The sequence below is a fragment of the Manis pentadactyla genome, chromosome 4 (assembly GCF_030020395.1).
Source record: "Manis pentadactyla isolate mManPen7 chromosome 4, mManPen7.hap1, whole genome shotgun sequence".
In the NCBI taxonomy this organism is placed as follows: domain Eukaryota; kingdom Metazoa; phylum Chordata; class Mammalia; order Pholidota; family Manidae; genus Manis; species Manis pentadactyla.
Window position 1 is genome coordinate 150,912,489 of NC_080022.1, and position 14,067 is coordinate 150,926,555.

A 14,067-nucleotide genomic window follows, 5' to 3' on the forward strand; every position below is an offset into this window, starting at 1 on the left:
AACATGTCTAATTTATCCATTCATCTACTGATGGACACTTAGGTTGCTTCCATTTCTTGGCTGTTGTAAATAGTGCTGCAATAAACATAGGGGTGCATATGTGTTTTTAAACCTGAGAACTTGTATTCTTTGAGTAAATTGCAAGGAGTGGGATTCCCGGGTCAAATAGTATTTATATTTAGTTTTTTGAGGAACCTCCATACTGCTTTCCACAGTGGTTGAACGAATTTGCATTCCCACCAGCAATGTGGGAGGGTTCCCCTTTCTTCACATCCTCACCAGCATTTGTTGTTCTTGGTCTTTTCGAAGCTGGCCATCCTTACTGGTGTGCGGTGATATCTCATTGTGGTTTTAATTTGCATTTCCCTGATGATTAGTGATGTGGAGCATCTTTTCATGTGTCTACCATCTGAATTTCTTCCTTGGAGAAGTGTCTCTTCATACCTTCCGTTCGTTTTTTAATTGGGTTATTTGCTTTTTGGCGTTGAGGCGTGTGAGTTCCTTATATGTTTAGGATGTTAACCCCTTGTCGGATATGGCATTTACAAATATATTCTCCCATACCGTAGGATGCCTTTTTGTTTTATTGATTGTGTCCTTTGCTGTACAGAAGCTTTTTAGTTTGATGTAGTCCCATGTGTTCATTTTTTGCTTTTGTTTCCCTTGCTTGAGGAGATGTGTTCAGGAAGAGGTTGCTCATGTTTATATTAAGGAGATTTTTGCCTGTGTTTTCTTCTAAGAGGTTTATGGTTTCATTACATTCAGGTCGTAAATCCAGTTCGAGTTTACTTTTGTGTATGGAGTTAGACAGTAATCCAGTTTCATTATCTTGCATGTAGCTGTCCAGGTTTGCCAACACCAGTTGTTGAAGGAGCTATCATTTCCCCATTGTATGTCCATGGCGCCTTTATCGTGTATTAATTGACCATATGTGGTTGGGTTTATATCTGGGCTCTCTAATCTGTTCCATTGGTCTATTGTTCTGTTCTTGTGCTAGTACCAAATTATCTTGATTATTACTGTGGCTTGTAGTAGAGCTTGAAGTTGGGGAGCATAATCCCCCCAGCTCTATTCTTCCTTCTCAGGATTGCTTTGGTTATTCAGGATCTTTTGTGGTTCCATATGAATTTTAGAACTATTTGCTCTAGTTCATTGAAGAATGTTGTTGATATGTTGATAGGCATTGCATTGAATGTGTAGATTGCTGTAGTCAGGATGGCCATTTAAACAATACTAATTTTTCCTATCCATGAGGACGGGATGTGTTTACATTTATTGGTATCTTCTTTCTCTCGTGAGTGTCTCGTAGTCTTCAAAGTATAGCTCTTTCTCTTCCTTGGTTAGGTTTATTCCGAGATATTTTATTCTTTTCTATGCAATTGTGAATGGAATTGTTTTTCTGATATTAATGGAATTTTTAGTGTTCTTTTTAACTTTATTTTCTTTATACAATATTTATATAAATCTTAGAAAATATACAAGATAAAATGGTGTAACAAACATACACTCATTGCTCAGCTTCAACAGTTACCACTATTTTGCCAGTCTTGGTTCACTTATCGTACCCACAGTGCTTTCTTTGAGTTTTTGTTTTTTGTGGGGTGTTTTTGAGGGAGCTGGAGTACTTTAAATCAAATCCCATTCCAGAACTCATATCATTTCACTACTAAATCCTTAACTTGGTATCTTGAATAGATAAGGACTTAAAAAAAAATCACATTATCAAGCCTAACAAAAGTAGGAATCTGTAATAGTCAATACACAGTCTGAATGACTTCTAGATTTTCTTGTCATCTATATTTTATTTATTTATTTACTTATTAAGGGGTCATGGATGTACAGTCTTAAAAAGGTTTCACCTGAACGGTACTGTGGTTTCAACATCTACCCATGTTATCAAGTCCTTACCTTTCCCCACCCCCGCGTTGAAGTCACTGTCAGCATAGTAAGATGCTACAGAGTCATTACTTGTCTTCTCTGTCCTGTACTGCCTTCCCCATGACCGACCTATATTGTGATTGTTAATTATACTACCTTTCAATCCCTTTCTCTCTCCCTCCCCAATCCCTTCCCTTTGGGAACCGCTAGTCCCTTCTTGGAGTCTGAGTCTGCTGCTGTTTTCCTCCCTTCAGTTTTGCTTTGTTACACTCCACAAATGAGTGAAATCATTTGGTGCTTGTCTTTCTCCGCCTGGATTATTTCACTGAGCACAGTACCCTCTAGCTCCACCCATGTTGTTGCAAATGGTAGGATTTGTTTGCTTCTTATGGCTGAATAATATTCCATTCTGTATATGGACAACACCTTCTTTATCCATTCATCTGCTGATGAACACTTAGGTTGCTTTCATATCTTGGATATTGTAAATAGTGCTGGAATAAACATAGATGTTCATGTGTCTTTTTGAATCATGGGTCTTGTTTTCTTTGGGTAAATTCCTAGGAATGGAATGACTGGGTCAAATGAGATTCTGTTTTAAGTTTATTTATTTTTATATTATTTATTTTGGTATCATTAATCTACAGTTACATGAGGAACATTATGTTTATGAGATTACCCCATCATCAAGTCCCCCCCACATACCCCATTACAGTCACTGTGCATCAGCGTAGTAAGATGCTGTAGAATCACTACTTGTGTTCTCTGTGTTTTACAGCTCTCCCCGTGACCCCCACCCCCTACATTATGTCTGCTAATAGTAATGCCCCCCTTTTTTCCCCTTATCCCTCCATTGCCATCCATCCTCCCCAGTCCCTTTCCCTTTGGTAACTGTTAGTCCATTCTTGGGTTCTGTGCGCCTACTGCTGTTTTGTTCCTTCAGTTTTTTTCTTTGTTCTTATACTCCACAGATGGGTGAAATCATTTGATACTTGTCTTTTTCTGCCTGGCTTATTTAACTGAGCATAATACCCTCTAGCTCCATCCATGTTGTTGCAAATGGTAGGATTTGTTTTCTTCTTATGGCTGAATAATATTCCATTGTGTATATGTACCACCTCTTCTTTATCCATTCCTCTACTGATGGACACTTAGGTTGCCTCCATTTCTTGGCTATTGCAAATAGTGCTGCGGTAAACATAGGGGTGCATATGTCTTTTTCAAACTGGGCTGCTGCATTCTTAGGGTAAATTCCTAGGACTGGAATTCCGGGGTTAAATGGTATTTCTCTTTTTAGTTTTTTGAGGAACCTCCATACTGCTTTCCACAATGGTTGAACTAATTTACATTCCCACCAGCGGTGTAGGGGGGTTCCCCTTTCTCCACGTCCTCTCCAACATCTGTTGTTGTTTGTCTTTTGGATGGTGGTGATCCTTACTGGTGTGAGGTGATATCTCATTGTGGTTTTAATTCGCATTTCTCTGATGATTAACAGTGTGGACCATCTTTTCATGTGTCTGTTGACCATCTGAATTTCTTCTTTGGAGAACTGTCTGTTCAGATTATGTGCCCATTTTTTAATTGGATTATTTGCTTTCTGTTTCTTGAGGTGCGTGAGTTCTTTATACATTTTGGATGCCACCCTTTATTGGATCTGTTATTTATGAATATATTCTTCCATACTGTAGGATGCCTCTTTGTTCTGTTGATGGTGTCCTTTGCTGTAGAGAAGCTTTTCAGCTTGATATAGTCCCACTTGTTAATTTTTACTTTTGTTTCCCTTTCCCAGAGACATATGTTCATGAAGAAGTTGCTCATGTTTATGTCCAAGATATTTTTGCCTATTTTTTTTCTAAGAGTTTTATGGTTTCATGACTTACATTCAGGTCTTTGATCCATTTCGATTTTACTTCTATGTATGGGGTTAGACAATGATCCAGTTTCATTCTCTTACATGTCGCTGTCCAGTTTTGCCAACACCAGCTTTTGAAGAGGCTGTCGTTTCCCCATCATATGTACATGGCTCCTTTATCGTATATTAATTGACCATATATGTTTGGGTTAATATCTGGACTCGCTATCCTGTTCCATTGGTCTGTAGGTCTGTTCTTGTGCCAGTACCAAATTGTTTTGATTACTGTGGATTTGTAGTAGAGCTTGAAGTTGCTAAGCGAGATCTCCCCGGCTTTATTCTTCATTCTCAGGATTGCTTTGGCTATTCGGGGTCTTTTGGGGTTCTATCTGAATTTTAGAACTATTTGTACTAATTCATTGAGGAATGCTATTGGTATTTTGATAGGGATTGCATTGAATTTGTAGATTGCTTTGGACAGGATGGCCATTTTGACAATATTAGTTCTTCCTAGCCAAGAGCATGGGATGAGTTTCCATTTGTTAGTGTCCTCTCTAATTTTTCTTAAGAGTGTCTGATAGTTTTCAGGGTACAGGAAGTTTTCACTTCCTTGGTTAGGTTTATTCCTAAGTATTTTATTCTTTTTGATGCAGTTGTGAATGGCATTGTTTTCCTGATTTCTCTTTCTGCTAGTTTACCGTTAGTGTATCGTAATGCAACAGATTTCTGTGTGTTAATTTTGTATCCTGCAACTTTGCTGAATTCAGATGTTAGTTCTAGTAGTTTTGGAGTGGATTCTTCTGGGTTTTTTATGTACAGTATCATCTTATCTGCAAATAGTGACAGTTTGACTTCTTCCTTACCAATCTGGATGCCTTGTATTTCTTTGTTTTGTCTAATTGCCATGGCTAGGACCTCTAGAACTATGTTGAATAACAATGGGGAGAGTGGGCATCCCTGTCTTGTTCCCGATCTTAAAGGAAAAGCTTTCAGCTTCTCGCTGTTCAGTATGATGTTGGCTGTGGGTTTGTCATATATGGCCTTTATTATGTTGAGGTACTTGCCCTCTATACCCATTTTGTTGAGCGTTTTTATCATGAATGGATGTTGAATTTTGTTGAATATTTTCTCAGCATCTGTGGAGATGATCATATGGTTTTTGTCCTTCTTTTTGTTGATGTGGTGGATGATGTTGATGGACTTTGGAATGTTGTACCGTCCTTGCGTCCCTGAGATGAATCCCACTTTATCAAGGTGTGTGATCCTCTTGATGTATTTTTGAATTTGGTTTGTTAAATTTGTTGAGTATTTTTGCATCTTTGTTCATCAGGGATATTGATACTTAATTTTCTTTTAGTGGGGTCTTTGCCTGGTTTTGGTATTAGAGTAATGCTGGCTTCATAGAGTGAGTTGGGAAGTATTCCCTCCTCTTGTATTTTTTGGAGAACTTTAAGGAGAATGGGTATTATGTCTTCTCTATATGTCTGATGAAAAATTATGTTTCACATATATTTTAGAACTATTTGTTCTAGTTTGTTGAAGAATGCTGTTGGTATTTTGAAAGGATTGCATTGAATCTGTAGATTGCTTTAGGCAGCAGGATGGCCACTTTGACAATATTAATTCTTTCTATCCAGTCATTTATTGGTGTCTTCTTTAATTTCTGTTATGAGTTTCTCGTGGTTTTCAGAGTATAGTTCTTTCACCTCCTTGTTTAGGTTTATTCCTAGTTATTTTATTCTTTTTGATGTAATTGTAAATGGAATTGTTTTCCTGAGTTCTCTTTCTGCTAGTTCATTGTTAGTATATAGGAAGGCAACAGATTTCTGTATTTCGTACCCTGCAAGTTTACTGAATTAAGTTATTACTCTAGCAGTTTTTGGTTGATTCTATATACAGTATCATGTCATCTGCAAACAGTGACAGTTTAACTTCTTCCTTACCAATCTGGATGCCTTTTATTTCTTTGTGTTGTCTGATTGCTGTGGCTAGGACCTCCAGTACTGTGTTGAATAAAAGTGGTGAGAGGGCATCCTTCTCTTGTTCCCAATCTGAGAGGAAGGACTTTTGGCTTTTTGCTGTTAAGTATGATGTTGGCTGTGAGTTTGTCATGTATGGCCTTTATTATGTGTGGTACTTAACCTGTATACCCATTGTGTTGAGAGTTTTTATCATGAATGGATGTTGATTTTTGTCAAATGCTTTTTCAGCATGTGTTGAGATGATCGTGTGATTTTTCTCCTTTTTGTCGACATGGTGTGTGATATTGATTGATTTTCAAATATCATACCATCATACCATCCCTGGAAGGATGCCTGCTTGATCATATGGGTGATCTTTTTTGTGTATTTTTGAATTCTTTTTGCTAATATTTTATTGAGAATTTTTGCATCTAGGTTCATCAGGGATATCAGTCTGTGATTTTTGTTTTTTTTGGTGTGTTTGTCTTGTTTTGGTATTAGAGTGATCCTGGCCTCACAGAATGAGTTTGGAACTATTCCCTCCTCTTCTACTTTTTGGAAAACTTTAAGGAGGATGGGTGTTAGGTCTTCTTTAAATGTTTGGTGAAATTCAGCAGTGAAGCCATCTAGTCCAGGTAATTTGTTCTTATGTAGTTTTTTGATTACCAATTCAGTTTCATTGCTGGTAGTTGGTCTATTCAGATTTTGAGTTTCTTCCTGATTAGTCTTGGAAGGTTGTATTTTTCTAGAAAGTTGTCCATTTCTTCTTGGTTATCCAGTTTGTTGGAATGTAATATTTCATAATATTGTCTAATAATTCTTTGTATTTCAGTGATGTCCATAGTGTTTTTTCCTTTTTTCTTTCTGAGTCTGTTTATGTGTGAACACTCTCTTTTTTTGACAGGTCTGTCTAGGGGTTTATCTGTTTTGTTTATTTCCTGAAAGAACCAGCTCCTGGTTTCATTGATTCTTTCTATTGTTTTATTCTTCTCAATTTATTTATTTCTGTTCTGATCTTTATTATGTCTCTCCTTCTCCTGACTTGGGGCCTCATTTGTTCTTCTTTTTCTAGTTCCATTAATTGTGAATTTAGAGTGTTCATTTGGGATTGTTCTTGTTTCTTGAGGTAAGCCTATATTGCTGTATACTTTATTCTTAAAAGTGCCTTTGCTGTATCTCACAGGTTTGGGGCTGTTGATTTTTTATCATTTGGCTCCATATATTCCTTGATCTCTGTTTTAATTTGGTCATTGATCCATTGATTATTTAAGAGCATGTTGTTATGCCTCCATGTGCTTATGGGTCTTTTTGTTTTCTTTGCAGAATTTAATTCTGGTTTCATACCTTTGTGGTCTGAGAAGCTGGTTGGCATAATTTCAAGCTTTGTGAATTTACTGAGGCTCTTTCTGTGGCCTAGTATTTGATCTATTCTGGAAAACGTTCTATGTTCACTTAAGAAGAATGTGTATCCTGCTTTTATTGGGTGGAATGTTCTGTAGACGTATATTAGGTTCATTGGTTCTAATGTGTTGTTCAGTGCCTCCATCTCTTTACTTATTTTTCTGTAGGCTGATCTGTCTTTTGGTGTGAGTGGTGTGTTGAAGTCTCCTAAGATGAGTGCGTTGCATTCTGTTTCCCCCTTTAATTCCGTTAGTATTTGTTTCACATATTTAGGTGTTCCTATATTGGGTGCATAGACATTTATAATAGTTATATCTTCTTGTTGGACTGACCTCTTTACCATTACATAATATAATGTCCTTGTTTGTCTCTTATTACTTTCTTTGTTTTAAAATCTATTCTGTCTGATATAAATAAGTACTGATCCTTCTGCCTTTTTCTCCCTATTATTTGCATGAAGTATCTTTTTCCATCCCTTCACTTTTAGTCTCTGTGTATGTCTTTGGGTTTGAAGTGAGTCGCTTGTAGGCAGTATATAGATGGGTCTTCTATTTTTATCCATTCTTCAACTCTGTCTTTTGATTAGTGCATTCAGTCCATTTACATTTAGGGTGATTATCAATAGATACATCCTTAATGCCATTGTAGGCTTTAGACTTGTGGTTACCAAAGGTTCAAGGATAGCTTCCTTACTATCTAATAGTCTATCTTAAATTGCATATTGCACTATTTCAAACACATTCTGAAGGTTCTTTTTTTGTTCTCCTTGTCTTCTTCCTCCTCCACTCTTTATATATTAGATGTTATATTCTGTACTCTTTGTTTATCCTTTGACTGACTTTGTGAGTAGTTGGGTTAATTTTGTATTTGCTTGGTCTACTTGCTTTACTGTGGTTTCATTTTCTCTGGTGACAGTTATTTAGCATTAGGAGCACTTCCATCTAGAGCATAGGTTCCCAACCTTTTTTGGCTCAGCGCCCACTTTTTCAAAAAGTGATTTGATAACAACCGCATACGTGAATTCTACTATACTATAGATAAAACAAGGGCACATTTTTTCAAAATATTTTATTAGAAGTAATTAAAAATATTAACATATTGCTCAACGTATAATTACAATTAAGAAAATTTTTTTAATTAATGTTTTAAAAGATTAATGAAGTCCTTATGAGTGAGAGGGTTGAGCTTGGTGAGATGACACTAATTTTTCGATGTTTGCTGTCATTGTTGTCATGAGCAACCTTTTTTTTTATTTTACATTTTAATTTAATTTTGGTATCATTAATGTACAATTACATGAGCAACATTATGGTTACTAGACTCCCCCCATTATCAAGTCCGCACCACACACCCCATTACAGTCACTGTCCATCAGCATAGTAATAAGCTATAGAATCACTACTTGTCTTCCGTGTGTTATACTGTCTTCCCCGTGCCCTACCCCCTACATTATGTGTGCTAATTGTAGTGACCCTATTTCCCCCTTATCCCTCCCTTTCCACCCATCCTCCCCAGTCCCTTCCCCTTTGGTCACTGTTAGTCCATTCTTGGGTTCTGTGAGTCTGATGCTGTTTTGTTCCTTCAGTTTTGTCTTTGTGCTTATACTCCACAGATGAGTGAAATCATCTGATACTTGTCTTTCTCTGCCTGGTTTATTTCACTGAGCATAATACCTTCTAGCTCCATCCATGTTGTTGCAAATGGTAGGATTTGTTTTCTTCTTATGGGTGAATAATATTCCATTGTGTATATGTACCACCCCTTCTTTATCCATTCCTCTACTGATGGACAGTTAGGTTGCTTCCATTTCTTGGCTATTGTAAATAGTGCTGCGGTAAACATAGGGGTGCATATGTCTTTTTCAAACTGGGCTGCTGCATTCTTAGGGTAGATCCCTAGGAGTGGAATTCCTGGGTCAAATGGTATTTCTAGTTTGCGGTTGGTTTTTTTTTATTATTCATTTTATTATCATTGATCTACAATTACATGAAGAACATTATGGTTACTAGACTTCCCCCTTCAGCAAGTACCACCCCACAAACCCCATTACAGTCACTGTCCATCAGCGTAGTAAGATGCTGTAGACTCACTACCTGTCTTCTCTGTGTTGCACATCCCTCCCTGTGCCCCCCTCACATTATACATGCTAATCATAAGGCCCCCTTTTTTATCCCTGCCCTTATCCCTCCCTTCCCACCCCACCTGCCCAGTCCCTTTCCCTTTGGTAACCGTTAGTCCATTCTTGGGTTCTGTGAGTCTGCTGCTGTTTTGTCCCTTCAGTTTTTTTCTTTGTTCTTATACTCCACAGATGAGTGAAATCATTTGGTACTTGTCTTTCTCCGCTTGGCTTATTTCACTGAGCATAGTACTCTCTAGCTCCACCCATGTTGTTGCAAATGGTAGGATTTGTTTGCTTCTTATGGCTGAATAATATTCCATTCTGTATGTGGACCACACCTTCTTTATCCATTCATCTGCTGATGGACACTTAGGTTGCTTCCATATCTTGGATATTGTAAATAGTGCTGGAATAAACATAGATGTTCATGTGTCTTTTTGAATCATGGGTCTTGTTTTCTTTGGGTAAATTCCTAGGAGTGGAATGACTGGGTCAAATGAGATTCTATTTTAAGTTTATTTATTTTTATATTTTTTATTTTGGTATCATTAATCTACAGTTACATGAGGAACATTATGTTTATGAGACTACCCCCATCATCAAGTCCCCCCCACATACCCCATTACAGTCACTGGGCATCAGCATAGTAAGATGCTCTAGAATCACTACTTGTGTTCTCTGTGTTGTATATCTCTCCCCGTGACCCCCACCCTCTACATTATGTCTGCTAATAGTAATACCCCCTTTTTTCCCCTTATCCCTCCATTGCCATCCATCCTCCCCAGTCCCTTTCCCTTTCATAACTGTTAGTCCATTCTTGGGTTCTGTGCGTCTACTGCTGTTTTGTTTCTTCAGTTTTTTTCTTTGTTCTTATACTCCACATATGAGTGCAATCATTTGGTACTTGTCTTTCTCTGCCTGGCTTACTTCACTGAGCATAATACCATCTAGCTCCATCCATGTTGTTGCAAATGGTAGGATTTGTTTTCTTCTAATGGCTGAATAATATTCCACTGTGTATATGTACCACATCTTTTTTATCCATTCATCTATTGATGGGCACTTAGGTTGCTTCCATTTCTTGGCTATTGTAAATAGTGCTGTGATAAACATAGGGGTGCATCTGTCTTTTTCAAATTGGGATTTCCTTTCCCCCGGACTTACAACAGCGCTCCTCTCTCTGGGGTCGCCTCCACATTCCAAGGGCATTGATGTAACTTTTTCAGCACACCTCCCTCTGCGGTCGCCTGTAGTTTCTATGTCTGTAGCCTTAAACTTTCACCAGCCTCTCAGGGTGCGTCTCCTCCCTAAGGTATCCTACACATTTTCTCTCTTTAAGTAACTTCAAATAAAACTTTTACCCCGCTTCACTACTGTGACTCTGCCCTTCCATTCTTTGTTGTGGTGGGGACAAGAAGCAAGAAAACTACACAACGCTGCCCCAACACCTGGACAGCGTGCTGGCCTGGTGGGGGCTACTGTTGGCTGTTTCAGACAGCTGCGTCTGGAGGATGGCTACTGACACCTTGTTGCTGCCAGAAAGCCCTTCACAGAGATCCTCACCCCCAAGGGATGCTGCCAGCCCATGTCACTCTCCATCACTCCATCTGTTTCTGTGGAGATGTTGCGCTGGTTCTGACGTTGCCCAGCATCACCATGTTCGTCCGTGACCTCCAGGGTCGTCTTTGGCATTGCTGGTGGAACCCAGAATCCATTTTCCTCAGGATCCAGTTCACAGAGTGTTTGATGAGGACAGAGAGGACACTGAAAAAGGAGTCGGTGCAGCAGACGCCAGTGAGGTTGCAGTCAAATTTGGCGAGGCAGTAGAGGTCTTGGCTTTCATACTGGGCATTCTGGCTGCTGACAGAGGTCTCCAAAGCCAATGATGCTGAGTGCCACAAAGTAGAGCGAGGCAAAGTAGCTCTACCCCGATGTAGGCATACATGGCTGAGGCGCAGCAGACGCGGAGGAAAGTCACGCACAGGATCGCATGACGTAGTACACGGAGGGCTTCCAGCCAGCCAAGCGATCCACCTCGCACTTGCCTGGGTTCTTCGGGCGCTCCTGCGTGGTGGCGGAGGAAGCTGCACAGCTCGTAGCGACTCCATTTGCAGCGTGGCTGAGGTTGGCCAGGCGCTCCTCCCAGCGCTGCTCTGCCTGGCGCGCGTGCCATATCCCTTAAGATGACCAGGGCTGCAGCTGCAGCCGCAAACCCCACTGGCCTTGGCCAGGCCACTAGGGAAAATCCCGAGCCGGTAAGCGGTGGCTGCAGGCTGACTGGCCCAGTCCACCCCCACCCCCACCTCCCCGGGAGGTTCGGGGCCAATTGGGGCGCTCAGCCCAGCCCCGGGACGCCCGATGGCTGTCTTACCCAGGGCCGTTGGGCCCTCCACTGGGCACGCGGTTCACAGGGCCGACTTGTAGACCGGTCCTGTGGCGCTAGCCCCCCGCCATCCCCACCCCCCCTCCGATCCACTTTTTACAAAGCAGGGGCGCATGTTGCACTGGCGCAGTACTGCATGAGCCTTGGCCACACATGCGCAGTGACTGAAGGATAGTGACCTTTTGCGGTTGACACTGGAAATGACAAAATCTTATGGGTGTGGGAGCTGAGCTCTGGACCGACGACTCAGGTCTCACATGTGAGCTGGGCCAAGATTTAGGGGTGGATGGGGAAAGCCGCCCCTCTGGTGATCAGGACACCAGGAGCCCTGCCTTAGCCCTCACCCGCCTTGTAGTGTCCGCTGAGAGGAGTCTTTTTCTGGAGCGAACCTCGGCAATTCACTGGCCCCAGCAGATTTTTGAGAGGAAGCTCTCAACAGCACGTGTTGCCTTCTAGTGCTTCTCAAGTCCTAGGATTTCAGAGGAAAACACAATTGTTCGTGAAATAAGTGTTTTGAGTTGCACACTCTCTACAATTACCTGGGGAATATGAGGGGATGGGAATTCTGTTTCCAGGACGGGGAATTTCATGTGCTGTACTTGGCGTGGGAGCACCCCACAGCATTCTCTGTTCATAGTATTCTCCCAGTTTGGCCTTCCGTATTCAGTCCAAGCCTTCCCAAATGCTGCAGTGGCCTGTCCTGGTTTCTATGCCATCATCCAAGTTTTATTCAGCAAGGGCTGCCCACGAGCCCAAAAGGCATGTGATCAGAAGCGGCTTTTTGAGAAAGCTGGAGTGTTGGTGGGTCCAATTCCTAGCTCCACTGGGATGAAGTGCTGAGTTCAATAATTCACAGGCTAGCATTTGCACAGCACTCTGGTTTGCAGAATGCTTTCAGCTCCATTGCTACACTGATCCTTTGCTTCTCCCTCCGCCCTTTCTTTTTAGATGAAGAAACTTGAACTCGGGATGGTTAAGTAACTTAGTTAAGGTTCATGACAATAACTGGAAACTAGAAGTCAAACCCAAATATACTGATGATACACCCCATGCCATTTTATGCTACCCCTTAAGAAATCTTCACAAGAGATGTCTTATGTTTACTATCATGTGGATTTAGAATGTGTGAGCTTGACAAACTCTTTCATCAGTTGTAACATACAGGAAGCTTCATAGTCATAGTCATCACTCTCAAAGTGTGTATTCAGAACTGCCTTCAGTTTGCAGAAAACAGTTAAAAAGTTCTCTAATACATTGTAGAAATCTTACTCCATATTCTGCCATCCAATTTCACTTTCCCAGAGCTCCAGAATTACATTTCATTATGCACCTAAATTCGACCACCAATTTCTTTATCAAGGACCATTTCAATTCCTTTAAATAAATGAGTGAGGCTTAGATTTTGCAAACCTTTCACTTTATAATTGTATGATTCCATAAACCTTCTCTGATTGTTCTTGATTTGGCTATTTGCTACTGACCTTACTGCCTATTCTTACCCATATTCCTTTCCTCCTTGATTTAACCTTGATTAAATTTGATGACTCTCCTCAGATGTGACTCCACTTCTGTACCCTGTTGAACACCCCTTCAATACTGGCTCTATTCCCTGTGACTGCAATGATTACTTGTTAGACATTCTTTAATTTGAAGACTATGATCTGCTTGCTTCTATCCTGTGACAGTTTCACATAGCCACTCAGATATTACAGATGGTATTGGAAAGATTACAAAACAGTTACTTGGTATCAGTTATGATGCCAGACCCAGTGGCTTCCTTGGAAAACTGCACCACCTCCACCCTTACCCTTCTCTTAACCAACAGCCACTATCCCTGGGCCACTATCTGGTCCAGGGCCACCCAGATGTGCAGCCCAAATCCTGTCTCTGTCAGTGGGAAGGGGGATCTGGAGGGAGGTGTATGTAGCCTTTGCTTGGGGAGGGGACGCTTGGACTCCATGATTCTGAGAAAGGACTCACTCAGGTGGTGTGGAGCCGATCTCAGCCTGAGCCTAACGTGTCATATATGAAGGGTGGGACTAGGCAGGGGAGGGGCATGCAGTTGCCAAGGATATGTGAGCATCAGAGAGCTGTCATAATGGTTCTGCTCTGGCTTAAGGGAGCTGCTCTGGTCCTCTGGCTCACTGTGCCCTGGAGTCTTTGCTGCCATGTCCTGGCTGCGTTTCTGGGCCCCGTGGCTTCTTGTGTTGCTACCATTGTAGCTGCCTGTCCAGGCAGCCCAGCCTCCGGGTTGGGCCCTGGATCCTGTGCAGCTGACCCCCAGACCCCCAGGGCCAACCGAGTCCTGGTCTTCGGATCCCTCCAATCTCCCTCTTGAATTTTGCCATCCACGTCAACAAGTGATGCATCCTGTAGTTCCTTTCTGGTACACAGGTCCAGCTGGAGAGCTGCCCCCAGGACCAAATCTTTGGGACAAGCCTGACCAGCATGAAAGTCAGCCAGAGGTGGTTCC

The 14,067-nt window shown here is 41.1% G+C and overlaps 1 protein-coding gene and 1 pseudogene across 1 annotated transcript in view; one reads left to right on the top strand and one right to left on the bottom strand.

The window, feature by feature from the left end:
- The window catches only part of LOC130683504 (leucine-rich repeat-containing protein 37A-like), a 228,805-nt gene that overhangs the window by 3,548 nt on the left and 211,190 nt on the right, over positions 1–14,067 (top strand). The window lies entirely within an intron of this gene.
- LOC130683250 (potassium channel subfamily K member 13-like) lies at positions 10,638–13,942 on the bottom strand (annotated as a pseudogene).